At 35.7% G+C, this 15,582-nt stretch overlaps 1 long non-coding RNA gene across 1 annotated transcript in view; it reads right to left on the minus strand.

Annotated features, from left to right (window-relative positions):
* The window catches only part of LOC135362116 (uncharacterized), a 234,641-nt gene that overhangs the window by 211,407 nt on the left and 7,652 nt on the right, over window positions 1–15,582 (minus strand). Inside the window, exon 3 of the long non-coding RNA XR_010406550.1 lies at window positions 15,056–15,201. This is a non-coding gene — a long non-coding RNA (uncharacterized LOC135362116). The remainder of the gene's footprint in view (window positions 1–15,055; window positions 15,202–15,582) is intronic.

The raw sequence follows: 15,582 nt of genomic DNA on the forward strand, positions 1-15,582 counted from the left end.
TCTCAGTAATTGAAAACTTAACCTAAATATATGTCAGCATGTAGAGTGTTATGAACTAGATCAATGATAGCAGATCTCTTGACTAGAATCCTGTGTTCTCAATTTACTGCCTACGTTTTTGCAAGCTACTAAATCTTTCCAAGTTTTGAAATTCTTATCTGTTAAATGAGATTTTTTACCCAGGACCACAGTGAAGATTTAGGGAGATAACATATCTAAAGGGTGATGTATTCCTGGTACATGGTAAGCACTTGTTATATGTTAACTATTACTTTTATTGTATTTATTTTCATATCAATATAATTCCGAATGGAAGATAAGTATATGCAGACAACTATGTGTGTCATTGTAAAAAAAATTACTACAGTTTAGAGCAATATGTGATGAATAATATATAGTGGATGCCACAAGGAAATTTGAATAAGATCTAGATATTTCAAGAAGAGGAGATCATTTTTAATTGATGCTTTCAGGAACTACTCCATGAATGAATAGTCACTGACACAGATCTGCAAGTTTATTTTATTAAAATAAACTATATGGGTAATTGATTGGATGACACAGGCGTACTTTCAATAATACTAGAATTAATATGTATTTTTGAATCAAAATGGATTTAATTCAATATATATGGTTTATAATTTAATTCTCTATTATATTTGAACCCTTCAGGTGTGTTCAAAAAACAAAGCAAAGCACAATTGTTTTTAAGAGTCACAGGTTAAAAAGTACGTGAAATACTTTTTAGAAAACATTTCAATTGGTTGCTGCACAGATAATAACCTTCAGCATGTGGTCATGAATTAAATGCAAAATAACATCAGGAGCCCTGCTTCAAGAAATAATTAGGCCTTCTGCAGAGTCATTCAGTAAAATTACATTATTGTGTTCAACTGAGAGGAGCTGTGTAGAATTGTATTTGTAAAATATAATTGCAGAGACAGCTGGCCCGAAAAAGGAAGAATCTTAATAATATATTTTGCTGAGGTGGTTGGTTGTTTACTCCCCATTATGAGAGTGGTTGATAAGAAGAACAGTCATTGTTGCATAGGAGAGAGAAATTAATTCAGGAAAATAATGATGTAGCTTCTCATGCAGTTTAACTGAATTTTAAAGTGAAATGTATTGTTAGCCATGCAAGCAACATGCTTTGAGGATTTGTTCTCCTTGCTCTTACTCCCGAAGCTTCAAATCTTCTATGTGGCCTTTCTCAGTTGGCTTCCTCTATTATTTTCTTAACTTCCCCCTTGTAATGTAAACATGGGAAACAGAAAGTGGTAGAAGAACAAAGGATAGGCATACAAAATAGCTCCACTCTCTTTGCAGAAAGATTTAATAGGGAAATGGTACCACACTGAGATTTTATGAAAAGATTGATAATAGTGTGTTCATTTAAACCGAATGGGGAGCCACTGTATGTTTTGCCATTTTAAAGTTAATTTCACTTTTTACTTAAAGGCCTTCTAGATTTTTTTCCACCCTTTGTCAAACAGGACAATTAATTTTATCAACATGACCTTTCAATGCCATTGTAAACTCTCATGTACTAAAATAAATGTCTTGACACCCTCGTGAACATGAATTATACAGATAATCACATGAAATACTGGGGACAGTATTTCATATACAATTTACTGTCATGTAAATTAAACACAAATCAAGGGAAGACAAAGAAAAATGGTAAGTCGATTAACTCCAGGGAGAACTGTAAGTTTTAATAGGATACATAATAGTAAGCTAATCTTTAAATAGCTTTGGCTATATAAATGAATATCAAGTAACTATAGGTCCCTAAAAATAAAGGCATTATTGAATGTATGTTAACCATTTCTTAAAAAATAAAAATTTCTATCTTTAGACAAGGTCAGACTACCTTTCTCTCTAAAAATATTGGGGCAACTTGTATTTTTACTTATTAAAACCAAGTTTATAATTTTCAGGTAAGAAGACAAAGTTTTACTTCTATAGCAAATATTTGTTGAGGCTAAAATGTGCCAGTCACTTCTATGCAGGAAACAAAATAGAGTACACTCAGGGAAGTGATATGCGATGTGTCAGTTGTGATAGGTGTAATGAGGCAAAAATAAGCAGAGTAAGGAGATCAATGACAGATGCACAAATAGGTTGGTTAGGGAAGGCCCCTCCAAGGAGGTGAAATTTAAGCAGGGTTCCATCTTTTATTTTTTGTTTTTCTTTTTGTTTTTAGAATTCTTTAATATATTTATTCTGAATTTAAGGAGACAAAATTGTAAGATCTATATGCAAGAATTCTGTTCTATTTATCACAGGAAACCAAATAAGTTCCCTCAACTACATACAGTTGTTATTGACAAAGATGTTTTCATTGGCTTCACTCAAATAAAAAATATGATTTAAATAAAGCACTGGGTTGGGGGTGCCTGGGTGGCTCTAGTCCCTTAAGCAGCTGCCTTTGGCTCAGGTCATGATCTTGGGGTCCTGGGATCGAGTCCCGCATCAGGCTCCTTGCTCAGGGGGGAGTCTGTTTCTCCCTCTTCCTCTGCTCCTCTCTCCCCTCCCCCTCCCAGTGCTTTCTCTCACTCACTCTCTCTCTCAAATAAATAAATAAACTCCTTTTTAAAAAAATAAAAATAAAGCACTGGAAGATATGTAGAACCCATCTTTAGATGTATTTCATGATCTTTTGGGTTAATAATTCAGGCAGAGCTCAGCTGGGCTCTTCTGTTCCATGTGGTTTTGGCAAAAGCCACGCTGGTATTCAGTGGCAGGGCTGGTCTGGAAGGTCCAAGGTGGTTTCATTCATACAACTGGGGCTTTAGTGGGGATGACTGAAGGCTGAGCTTGGTCAGGGGCTGTCAAGGAGGATGCCGAACATGTCTGTCAGCACAGCAGTCTCAGGTAATCAGAACTCTTATGTGGTGGCTCAGGGCTGCCTGAGAGAGTGTTCCAAGAAACAGGAAGTAGATGCTCCTAGCCTCTCAAGGTCCAGACCCAGCCCTGTCCACAGGGTTACTGTGGCTGCATGTTATTGCCCAAAGCAGTCACAGCCCTCACCCAGATTCTCCACTTCTTCATGGGGGTAGCGTTAGAGTGTGCAGCTGTCTTGAATCTGCCCACTATCCATTAAAAAAATTACAAAATTTACTCAAATACAATGACCAAAAGCAAATTCACCTAAAGTGTTTGGATCATTCTATAGGATTTGCTGCGTGTGTGTGTGTGTGTGTGTGTGTGTGTAGTATTTGGATCAAACCTAAAATGATGTAGCTATCCTGAGAACATGGCATTTTCCCATTGGGTATTCTGGAACTCATACATAAAAATCCAGTCAATAATGTTTATTATTTACTCACATATTGAAAGTGGTAACATGAATCTGTGAAATGCAGCAAAAGCTAATGCACTATGGCTATTTTTCTTACAGAAAAAGTTTCATAGTCTATTTTCATCTCAATGTTGACTTTATCCTGTTAATTCTTATATAATGATGTCCTTTATTTTTAATATCCCACTGAAAATAATAATAATAAAATAAAGATATCTATACAATGTCAAAATTATGATGTCCCTATTTAACTTGAAGGCTGCATTGTATTTGCTCCAGAGTAAACTTGCAAACCGTTCTTTTGGTCGCTCTGAGCTGTGAGTCTAATCACTGTGGTCTTTGCTTCTGAGGTCTTGTTGGGCAGATAACTCTTAAATTCCAAGCAAATCACCCAACCAGTTTTACCTACATACAGTAGCAATAAAATTATCCTAATTCTCTAATAATGGTACATTTTTTTTTATTCTCTTTCATCCACTAGGTCTACTTTAATAGACACATAAGATCATTTAGAATATCTGCTATAGTCATAGAAATCCTTAATTTGGGGAACCTTGAAGAACTTATAATTGGGATCTAATGGTAGCTATAAGTTAGTTATATTATTAACTTTATTTTCTATGTAAAAGATTTTTGACTATGATATTTAAATTGCCATATGTTTACTATGATATTGGTATAACTTCGTTAAATTAAGATTTATTAAGTCGAGCACAGGGTGCTAGATGGTGAGCCATGGTTAGCTACAAACTACAAAAGAAAATGAAATAGGGAAATCTATTCCTCCTAGATCCAAGGGGAAGTATACAGCATGCCTCCAGGGGTCATATGGAGAGGTCAAGGCAGAGTGCAGGCCAAGAGAGAGGCAGGACCTGGATCACATGCCTCTATTAGGGCTCGTGGGTGGAGTGCTTTGGAATTCCTGAGCTAAGGTGGGATCAGTCAATTCAAACCAAAAGAGTGGGGTGTGGGCAACCTCCATGGGATCTTATCTAAGTTGAGCATAAATGATAGGCCCTGGGAGGCAAGGGAGACTGTTGATCGCAGCGGCAGTTGGGGAGGTCACATTAGAAATTTATGTTTGCTTGTGCCTCTGAGGACTGCTGTCCATGGCACGCACTTCCGTGAGAGGCTCGTGTCAGCTTGAGGTCCTGTAGTCTACCTGGCCAAACAAAATGCCCGTGGGGGCAGCAATACGATGGAACCACTTCGTTAAACTCTTGACAGATATCTTAAATAAGAGTATGTGAAATTTTAGGACAGTTTTGGCTCCATTATATTAGCTCTCTGATTTATCCAAATTTTGGTTTGTGTGGACAGCAAGACTTATACTTTTCTTGAATCCCCTTGAGATTTAACAGGGAGTCTAGGGCCATACCACCTGAATGCGCCCGATCTCCTCAGATCTCGGAAGCTAAGCAGGGTCGGGCCTGGTTAGTACTTGGATGGGAGATTTAACAGGGATTCTTTTGTCTGTCTATTCAGGCAAGTCTGAGGAGGGCTAGGTGCATTATTCACCTGGATGCACCATACTTTCTTCAGAGATTCCTTTTATGCTGTCCATTTAAAATCCCTTTCACACTAGGTGTAATGAGAGCTTTTATAATCAGATAGGCTCTTTCAAGACCTAACTTCTCGTAATTTATTTTTATGGCAACGAATCTAGAGGATCTATGGCTGGCTGACTTGGGAATCAAAAATTTCCCCTTGAATTTTTGCTCATTAAACATACAAAAGTTACTCAGAAACTGGCTCAAGACATTGCCAGTTGAAATAAATTTAAAAAGGAAACTACATTCCATTCTTTTTGTGCTGGTCTCGTGGAATAGTCTCATTCACTCTTTTTAAAATATGTCTCTAAAGTTTGACCTTAGCCAGGAAGGTAAGAGAACATAGTTGCAATCTGTTCACTTTGAATTGGGTGGGTCTGCTGGCCAATTTCTCTTTGGGCATTCACGGTCTCCAATTAGTCATGCAATTAATTAACAATCACTTTAATTCCTTTCTTGAAAGGCATAAAAAAATGATATTTCACCATTTAAATGTCTAACCATATAATCACCTGGAGATGAGAATAATATCTGTCTGGCTAGATTTCACTGTCATGGCAATATCTAGTTTAGATATTTGGGAATATTTGAAAGCCTAATAACTAACGTGTTTGCTTTCTTTCAGATTATTTCTCCTTTCTCTGGGCTTTTAGCATTAGATAAGCCTAACTAGAAATGATTTGATAACAAATAATTTTTTATAGGAAGCACTCATAGCACTGAGTGTCTTACTGGATTTACAAATTTTATTTTCTAGAAGACAAAAGTGCTTTTTTAAGAGTTGTGGATTCATGAGCATTGATAATAAGAGCTAACTCTTACTAAGGTGTTACTCCAAGTGTTTCTTTGTGTATTAACTCATTTAATCTTCATGATAACCCTGTAAGGAAGATACTTTTCTGGAAAGGAAGAAGGAGTCATCCCTAGTTATAGATGGGGAGTCTGACCCACAGAAGGTCACAAAGGTAATAAATGGTAGAACTGGGTTTTGAAGTCAGGTTGTTAAGCCTGTGTGGTCCTTATTTGCTATATTGTTCTCTCTATATTATAGATTTTTTTTAAAGATTTTTACTTATTTATTTGAAGGAGAGAGAGGCAGCAAGAGAGGGAACATAAGCAGGGGGAGTGGGAGAGGGAGAAGCAGGCTTCCCGCCGAGCAGGGAGCCCGATGCGGGGCTCAATCCCAGGACCCTGGAATCATGACCTGAGCCGAAGGCAGACGCTTAACGACTGAGCCACCCAGACACTCCTCTTTCTTCCTATATCTGATTTAGGAAGAAACTATTTGTAAACATTCAGTGGCTTCAGAATCATTGACCACTACAGTAAAAACTAATGATGTACTGTATGGTGACTAACATAACAAAAAAAAAAAAAAAAAAAAAAAAAAATTCAGTGGCTTCAGATAAGTCATAACAGAACCAATACATTCAAAATTTCTTGGTGTGGGGCGCCTGGGTGGCTCAGTTGGTTAAGCGACTGCCTTCAGCTCAGGTCATGATCCTGGAGTCCTGGGATCGAGTCCCACATCGGGCTCCCTGCTCAGCGGGGAGTCTGCTTCTCCCTCTGACCCTCCCCCATCTCATGCTCTATCTCATTCTCTCTCTCAAATAAATAAATAAAATCTTTAAAAAAAAAAAAAAAAAAAAAATTTCTTGGTGTGAAGCATATAGTTTTCAAGGCTTTAGGTCTATGAACTTTATTTAAGCTAAACTCAACACACTTTAGACCACATAGGATATCTAAGCATAACCTCTTGGTTAAGGACACTCCTTGTCATCATTTTCCATGTATACCATATGATTATCATTTGGAAAGGTATTTCTATATGTATGTGTATATATATATACATATATATGTATATACACACACATATACATTTCTGTGTGTGTGTATATATATACACACACACACATACATTTCTGTCCAGAATTGTCCAGAATTTCTGGACAAAAATGTGTACATGTTACATATATGGAAATGTTACTATTTTATATTTTAGAATAGAATTTTCCTTCTAAGTTTACCTTGCTCTAAGGTGTGTCTAGAAGGTAGAAACAAACCAGTCCAAATTACATTTGGAATTTTTGTCTAATTAATGTTTTACTAGAGGGTATTACGCTAAGCAAAGTAAATAAGAGAAAGACAATTATCATATGATCTCACTCATGTGGAATTTAAGAAACAAAACAGAGGATCATAGGGGAAGGGAGGGAAAAATAAAACAAGACAAAATCAGAGAGGGAGACAAACCATAAGAGACTCTTAATCATAGGGAAAAAACTGAGGGTTGCTGGAGGGGATGGGGGTAAGGGATGGGGTAATTGGATAATGGACATTAAGGAGGGCACGTTAATTAATTGAATTAAAATTTTAAAAATTAAAAATAAAAATTTTTATAAAAGGATTTATTTATTTGAGAGAAAGTGAGCTCAGAGGGGAGGGGCGGGGCAGGGGCAGAGGGAGAGAGAGTCTTAAGCAGACTGCTGCTGATCATGGAGCCCCACACCAGCTCAATCTCACCACCCTGAAACCATGCACAACCTGGGCCGAAATCAAGAGTCAGTTGCTTAACAGACTGCTCAACCCAGATGCCCCTCAAAAAAATTTCTATCTCCCTCACTTCCTTCTGGTCCACACACTTTAGTAAGGTAGCTTGGTCAATGAATGTGGCTATCCCCAGATAGAGATCATTTCCTTATTTCCTTTTCTTTTTTTAATTTCTACATAGCATTTGAGTTGCATGGATAGAGAACTAAAATTTGGATATAGAGCAAAAGTTATCCTATTACAATTAATTTGCCTCTCTGAATCATTCACAAGGTAATTACATTTACTTGGCTCCAAATTGCATAAGATATTGTTTTAAAGACAACTCCTTCTTGGGGCACCTGGGTGCCTCAGTCGGTTAAGCACTTGACTCGTAATTTTGGCTCAGGTCATGCGGTCCTGGGAGCCAGCCTTGGGCTCCACACTCAGCAGGGAGTCTGCTTGGGTTTCTCTCCCTCCCTCTTCCACTTCCACTCCCCACTTGTGCTAGTGTGTGTGCACTCTCTCATTCCCTAAAATAAATAAATAAATCTTAAAAACAAATAAAATAAAGACAAATCCTTCCTTTTTCTTCATAATCTATGAGTTGTGGGATTCTTTTCCCTATAAAATTCTTTGAAGTCTTATCTTAAAATACTTTCTTGAGTTAAAAGAAGAAAAGAAAACCTCTCTCTTGGAAATTTTCTCTCTTGAACCATAATTAATTAATGATATAGTATGTTTAATAGACATCTCTAAGGGAAGATTGTTTTTTTTCCTTTAAGAAATAATTGCCATGTATTATATCAGTTTCAGGTGTACACCATAATGATTTGACATTTGCATATATTGCAAAATAATTACCTCAATAAATTTAGTTAACATCCATCACCACAAAAATAAATAAATAAAAATGGGCACCTGGGTGGTTCAGTTGGTTAAGCGACTGCCTTTGGCTCAAGTCAAAATCCCAGGGTCCTGTTATCGAGTTCCACATTGGGCTCCCCCTACTCTGCGGGGAGCCTGCTTCTCCCTCTCCCTCTGCCAACCACTGTCCCTGCTTGTGTTCTCTCTCTCACTCTGTCAAATAAATAAATAAAATCTTTAAAAACATAAAAATATATAAAAATAAACTAAAAAAATTAATGTTCTACCCTCAGTGACCTCATGAAGATATTCCAAAAGGGGGAAGTGGGGGAATGGAGGGTTGGGAAGGGGACATCTTTATTTATTTATTTATTTATTTATTTTTTGTTAAAGATTTTATTTATTTATTTGACAGAGAGAGACACAGCGAGAGAAGGAACACAAGCAGTGGGAGTGGGAGGAGAAACAGGCTTCCTGCGGAGCAGGGAGCCCAGTGTGGGGCTCGATCCCACGACCCTGGGATCATGACCTGAGCTGAAGGCAGACGCTTAACGACTGAGCCACCCAGGCGCCGGGAAGGGGACATCTTTAAAAAGCAAAAGCGTTTCATGTATTTTGATGTTCAACAATATGGACTGGTAAGTGACTGAAACATTGCTAAGAAAAGTAAAAATTTGATGTCAAAACAATAATTGCTTATTGTATGTAAGTCTTATATATACAACTGGTCAGTACTTAAGTAAGTTTTGACCTCATGAATACTAGTATATAAATATATACTAACAGATAGAATTGACATAATTTTAGGAAAAATATCTATTGGGGTTAGCAAAATTCACTTTAGGAAATTTTCAAGATAATTTAAAAAATTATTTAAAGGTGTAAGAATATTTTTACATTAGCATTTATGAGCCATGGAAATATTTCTTAAATATGACAGAAATATCAAGATAAAACTTTTCAAAATAGCTGTTTTTTTCTTTATAACTTGTTAAAACAGAGTCTTTCTTGTGGAATCAGAAATTGAACACATGAGCAAATACTATGCTAACTTGTAGTATGTATGAAATGACTAGCAAATTTTATTTAAATTGCTATTACATGGCATGCTTTTTCTGCTCTATGCAAGGTATGGGCTCATTATAGTACAAATCAAAGAAATTTCTATTTGAAAAACATTATAACTAGATCCCCAAATAGGTCTTCCTTATGATCTCTTCAGAAACACAGTTTTTTCCAGACACCACTTAGCTTTAGCATCTGGTCGGTGAATCAATAAATAGAAAAGTTGTAACCTTGATGGGTATCTTAAAAGATCTGATGCTAGGTATGGATGTAAAAGAACAGCATTTTGGGGACACGATCTTGTCCCCCAAAACATTACATGTTCTCTGAGGCTGGGACCATCTGTTATTCATCTTGAGTCTAGCACAATTTCTGACACATAGTAGGCACTTAAAAAAATTTGTTGAATGGAAAACTGACTGAATGGCTGGATGTACTTAACTGTTCCTACTTACCATTTAGAGGCTATTTTTAAAACTGTTGGAGTGACGAATATACTCATTGAAAACAGCAGAAAATATTTTCCTTTCACAAATCTCCAAGGAGTTTTGATAGGTATGTTAGCTCCCCAGTGTGCCAAAAGCTCCAATCACTGTTTTCTTTTTAACGCAAGCACGATGAAAGTCTTTGGTTAAATCCTAAAGAACTTAAGTTTGTACTTCCAGTTGTTCTATTTATGGAAATGTTAATTTTCATGTTGGATTTTCCATTTTAAGGAATATCATTAATGGTTTTTATGCATGATGGCTTATAGTTAAAAGCAGTTTTTCTTAAAACAACTCTCCCCTATTAAATACCATGTAACAATTACTTTATTATACCCTGAACCTCACAGAAACTCTAAGATGTAGGTATTATAATTATTGTTCCTACTAAGTTGGGCCTAAGTATGTTAAAGAATATTGTTCCACTAGTAACAGGGTCAGATGTGACAGATTCTAAATTGTTGCCACTATACTATGGTCTTTAACAAAGCTATTTTTGTTGGCATAATAAGATGTACCACATTCGTGTATACATGAATATGTAATTAACCTAATCCTAAAATATATGTAATCAATTTAGAGTTGTTGCTTCAGCAAATGAATTCCTTTATGTCTAGAACCGAAACTACATGGCTGGAAATGTTATGTTTTAAAGTATTATATAATAACAATATAACTCATTTTTAATGTTTTAAAATATATAGAATTTCTTTCACTTTTTCATATTCTTAAGGACTTCTACGCAGAGATATAAAAGCCTGAAGAATAAAGACAAAGCTTGCTTATTTTTAAGTACCAGATTTGTTTTTCAGAAGGTAAAAATTGTGATTTGCTTTCCCACTTCCCAAAATGCATACATAGCTGTGCCTGGACACAGATCTACTTGTTTGTGATAGTCTAGTGTTTTTCAGACAAACACAGTTTCTTTTATTTTTTTTCAGACTGTTCTTTTATTAATGTAAGCCAATATACCACTAAAATTTCTATACGACTAATTAAGGAACAAATCTGAAACCATTATTATCCAGAAATGAGTAGAAAACACACGTATTTAAATTACCCCAAAAAGTGCTCATATTACTTCTTCAATCTGTACAATTCAGAGATGACTAGCAATGGACCAGACTCTCTGAGAGCCATAATTGTATTCCTATTATGTCATTTGGATGCTCTTAGCTGCTTTTGTATCAGGGAGCCACATCATGGCCATAGAACAGACTGTTTCTTGCCAAAAGCAGCAACACTGTAACAGTTCTCTGTACAAAGAGAGGCAAAGTACTGCCATGTTTATATTTTTGCATTATCCTTGTTTTTAGAAGTTGCTTCCATTTTCAAAGTTCAACATTCATCAGGGCGATTATTATGTCCAAAGCAACAGAAATAACTATCTAATTTAAAAGTTATTTTGATTAATGTGGTAATGTAACAACTGATTCAATGGGGTCAATATAAAATTCCAGTCCTATGTTATAATACTCTTAGTAACCATATTCTTGCTGTAAGCTGTCTAAGTGGACAAATAAATTGACCACTTTAATATGCAACTTGTTTATGTCAATAAAAATGTATAAATTTAGATGAAAAGACTTCCCTGATTGTATATACAGGGAATTGATTTCTATCTCAGTCCAGTTACATATTTGTTGAATAAATGAGTGAACTAAGCCTATCTCAGCTGTTGGTGAGTAAAATCAAACCAGTGAGGCAGTGAGGCCAAAGTGAGGGATCATGGATGCTCGTTTGAATATTATAAGTAGTAAGAGAGAGAAAACCTTTCCTTTTTAAAATTATGGATTTGTTTAAATGGTACAATTTGAAGATTAGTGATTTGGGAGGCAAAGGCCTAGATGCTTATTGGTTCTGCCATGTAATGCTATGTAACCTATTGCCATTTATTTAACCACACTGGGTCCCAATTTTTTCATGGAGACCACCACAACTTTCCTTGACTCATAATCCTGTAGTGACTGTCCAAAGATACAAGCTATGGTACAAAATAAAAAACAAACAAAAAAATGTAAATTGTAAAAAGCCTTGCTAATAGATTTTCCTTATTAATATAAAGTTGAAAATTGTCTGGAGCTTGCCTTATTTAGATGGAATCTCTATCCCCAGTAGCTTGTTCCTTTTTAAATCTTTGGAATTTTCCATGTCTATCCCAAGAATAGTAAGTGGTAAATTTCCTTGATGAGTTTATAGATCATAGAGATAAACAAGGAAAGTGTGCACCTGTCATTAGATCAGATGACTAAATGTAGCCATCATTCCAGATTGTCTTATGGTCTCATGTACCCAAACCAACATCAGTGGTCTTATATGTATATATGCATGTGTATGTGCATGCATTCTTATGTGTTTGTGTGCATATTTGTTGTGTTTTTGTCTTTATAATAAATGTTTATTATCCCTTCAACAAAATACACAAATTTTCACCTCCTGAAGAATCCACTGCATATAGGAACTAAGTTAATACTCTATGTCTCAGAGGAAACCCCTCACACAAAGAAAATAGATTTATGTTTCCCACAGAACAGCAGCGCAGGAAGACATTATACAGAAGAAATAGCTGGCTTGTTTAAAAGAACCAGTCTTAAAAAGACATGTTTTATGTTATCATGTAGAAATGATGGATACTGTTCATAAATGGGATCAGATGGCAGTAAAAGAAAGCTTATCTGATAGCTACATTATTGGGACCAATTAGATAAATGGAACAATAGCACTTAAAGGACAGCATACATTTGTTGTTACAATGTGAAGTACTCCAAGGAATTTGAGGATTACACAAGAAAGACTAGAGGAATTTCACATACTTCAACTTAGTCTCAAGTTGATATTTCAGCTGCAGAGATACCATAAACCTATTTTCATGCTAGAGTAACAACACTTTCAAAAAAAAAAAAAAACCACTAAATATCTTTAAACAAATATTGTGATATTCAAGAAAGAAAGAAAATGTGATATTCAAGAAAAAATAACTTTGCTTTCTGGTAGTTAACCAAGAGAAAATACACTATTAATTTTGTAGCAAAAATAGTCAGTCTTGAAAAATAAAATTTAGCGGGCGCCTGGGTGGCTCAGTCGTTAAGCGTCTGCCTTCGGCTCAGGTCATGGTCCCAGGGTCCTGGGATCGAGTCCCATATCGGGCTCCCTGCTCCGCGGAAAGCCTGCTTCTCCCTCTCCTACCCCCCTGCTTGTGTTCCTGCTCTCACTGTGTTTCTCTCTGTCAAATAAATAAATAATATCTTTAAAAAAATAAATAAATAAAAGAAAAATAAAATTTAGCAATATAGATGGCAAGAAACTAATTTCTGATCATCACATAGATACGTACTTTTTTTTCCTACTATGAAAATGAAGAATGACAATTTTTAACTATTAATGGGCTTCAGTGGCAGTGATGTATTATTATAATCAACTACCTATGTTGGAATGTTACAAAACTTTTGTGCCTATTTAACTACCCAGTGGTCAAGATACTCAAAATTAGCACATTATAGGTTTGAAAAGGAAAGCAACTTAGTCTATTTTTTTTTTTTTTTCAGAAAAAGATAATTTTGGGGGGTAAACTGATGTAAATTGATTTTCGTATTAACCTATTGTTCAGGTTCAAATACACCTATGTATTTTCCTTTTGGAGTTTTGACTAAAAATCAGCACACTTAACCAAGGGATTACAGTGTCTCCTTTAAAAATAAACCACAACATAATAAATAATATGATAACTGAACAGTAAGCCCATATTCTAAAATCTCTGAAAAATATGATTCTCTGATGCTAGGAACAAAGAAGTAAAACTAACATATGAGAAATTGGCCTGGGGTGCCTGGGTGGTTCAGATGGTTAAGCGTCTGCCTTCAGCTCAGGTCATGATTCCAGGGTCCTGGGATCAAGCCCCACGTCGGGCTCCCTGCTCCTTGGGAGCCTGCTTCTCCCTCTCCCTCTGCCTCCCCCCCTGCTCATGCTTGCTCTCTCTCTGTATCTCTGTGTCTCAAATGAATAAATAAAATCTTAAAAAAAAAAAAAAGAAATTGGCCAAAAATTATGTTGCAGTATTTTCTTCTATAAACTTGGCAAATAATGACTTTTACTATGAAACCAATAAAAGCATTTGGTATGATCTCCAACACGTCATTATTTTTTCAGCATGCCTTCAAATTTCTCTAAGTTATCTCTACTTGGAGAAGAGAAAGTCAAATTTAGTGGCACATAACCAATGCTATGAGAGAGAGTTTGCTTTTGCCTTTGGACTAGTTGATATCAGGATGGGGGTGGGAGGCGGGGGAGCTGTTTTAGGTTAGCAATTTAGGAAAAAGTACATTTGGGGGTAACAAAGTAACAAAGTTCAACTTTTATAATTATTTTTCAGTGAGCACTTTGAATCAGGCCCTAGGCTGTTAATGACTTAGTTCATGTAGAAATTTGAAAATTCAGAGGGTCTTGGGAGAAAAGAAAAAAAATCACCCTGCACTGAAATATTTAGAAATATTGTCTTTTTTCCTACAAGTCTCAAGCAATTTTATTTCTGTCTCACCACTGTAGTTTAAATAATGTTGAGCTAAAGTACAGAAGGACTTCATTGGAATAAGCAACAGATGCAGTGAAACTCAGATACATTGATGATGATGTTGACGATACATCCAGCACGTACACAGTACTTACTATTACCTGGAATTGTTCTAAGATACATAGAGAATAGACAGATGATAGATGATAGATAGATAGATAGATAGATAGATAGATAGATAGATAGATAGATAAATAGATAGATGATATATGACACATGTATATATGTAGAGATATATATACGCAGATATAAACACAGAGAGAGAGAAAGAAACAGAAACAGAGAGAGAGAATATCTCTCTTATGTGGTAAATACTATTAACTCAATGTCAAAAATAGGAAATCAGCACCAAGTATCTAATAGCTTTTTATGATCAAATAGCACACAAGTTGTGGAGGCAGGGTTCAAAATCAGAAGCAGGAAGGCCTTGAAGTCTACATGCTAAACCTCTACACCAAAGTGGATTTCACTGTTCATTAAAGCCCCAAACCTTTATAAAGAAGAAAAATTCTGAGTTGCATCCCCTAAATCTGCCTTCAGGCAAATAACTTTGGTCATGTTATTTTTATTGCTTCTCACTCCAAAGTGGTTCAAACACTTGACAGACTTCAAAGTCTGCCATCCTTCAGTTTGAATTCTGCCCAAACACATCATTTACTCCATGTGTGATTTGGGGTTAATCACTTACCTTTCCTGAGCATCAGTTTCCTCATCTCTAAATAATCAGGAATAATCATTTCCTTTTCCTATTGTATACAGAATTTTTTTTTTCCTATTGTATACAGAATTAAGCAAAGATCAATTTTATTGTTTGTGAAGTTTTTGGCGTAGAGCCTAGAAAGTGGAAAAAGCAGAATAAATGGCATTATTATTAATATAATTGTTGCCATCATCATCATCATCTTCTTCCTTTGGCATGGTGTTCAGGTTTTTTAGGCAAGTGAATAATATGAAATAAGCATTTCCTACATATATATTGAATAATGAATAAGTATTCATATTATCCTGCAACAGCTTATAGTATATCAACTCTTTTGTATCAATGCTTTTACTGTTCTAGAGAATATTAGCCCTATACATTAAATTAAGAAAGTATGCTTGGGATATGCTTGGGATTTCTTGGGATACTTTATTTGTATTAATACATCCATGTTCAATGTGTACCCACCACCCAGCATTCCTTCACTGAACCAAAGTTGTATTCTTAACTGTATC

The sequence above is a fragment of the Mirounga angustirostris genome, unplaced genomic scaffold (genome assembly GCF_029215605.1).
Source record: "Mirounga angustirostris isolate CCGP_5_RB_7025 unplaced genomic scaffold, mMirAng1.0.hap1 SCAF_1, whole genome shotgun sequence".
NCBI lineage: Eukaryota > Metazoa > Chordata > Mammalia > Carnivora > Phocidae > Mirounga > Mirounga angustirostris.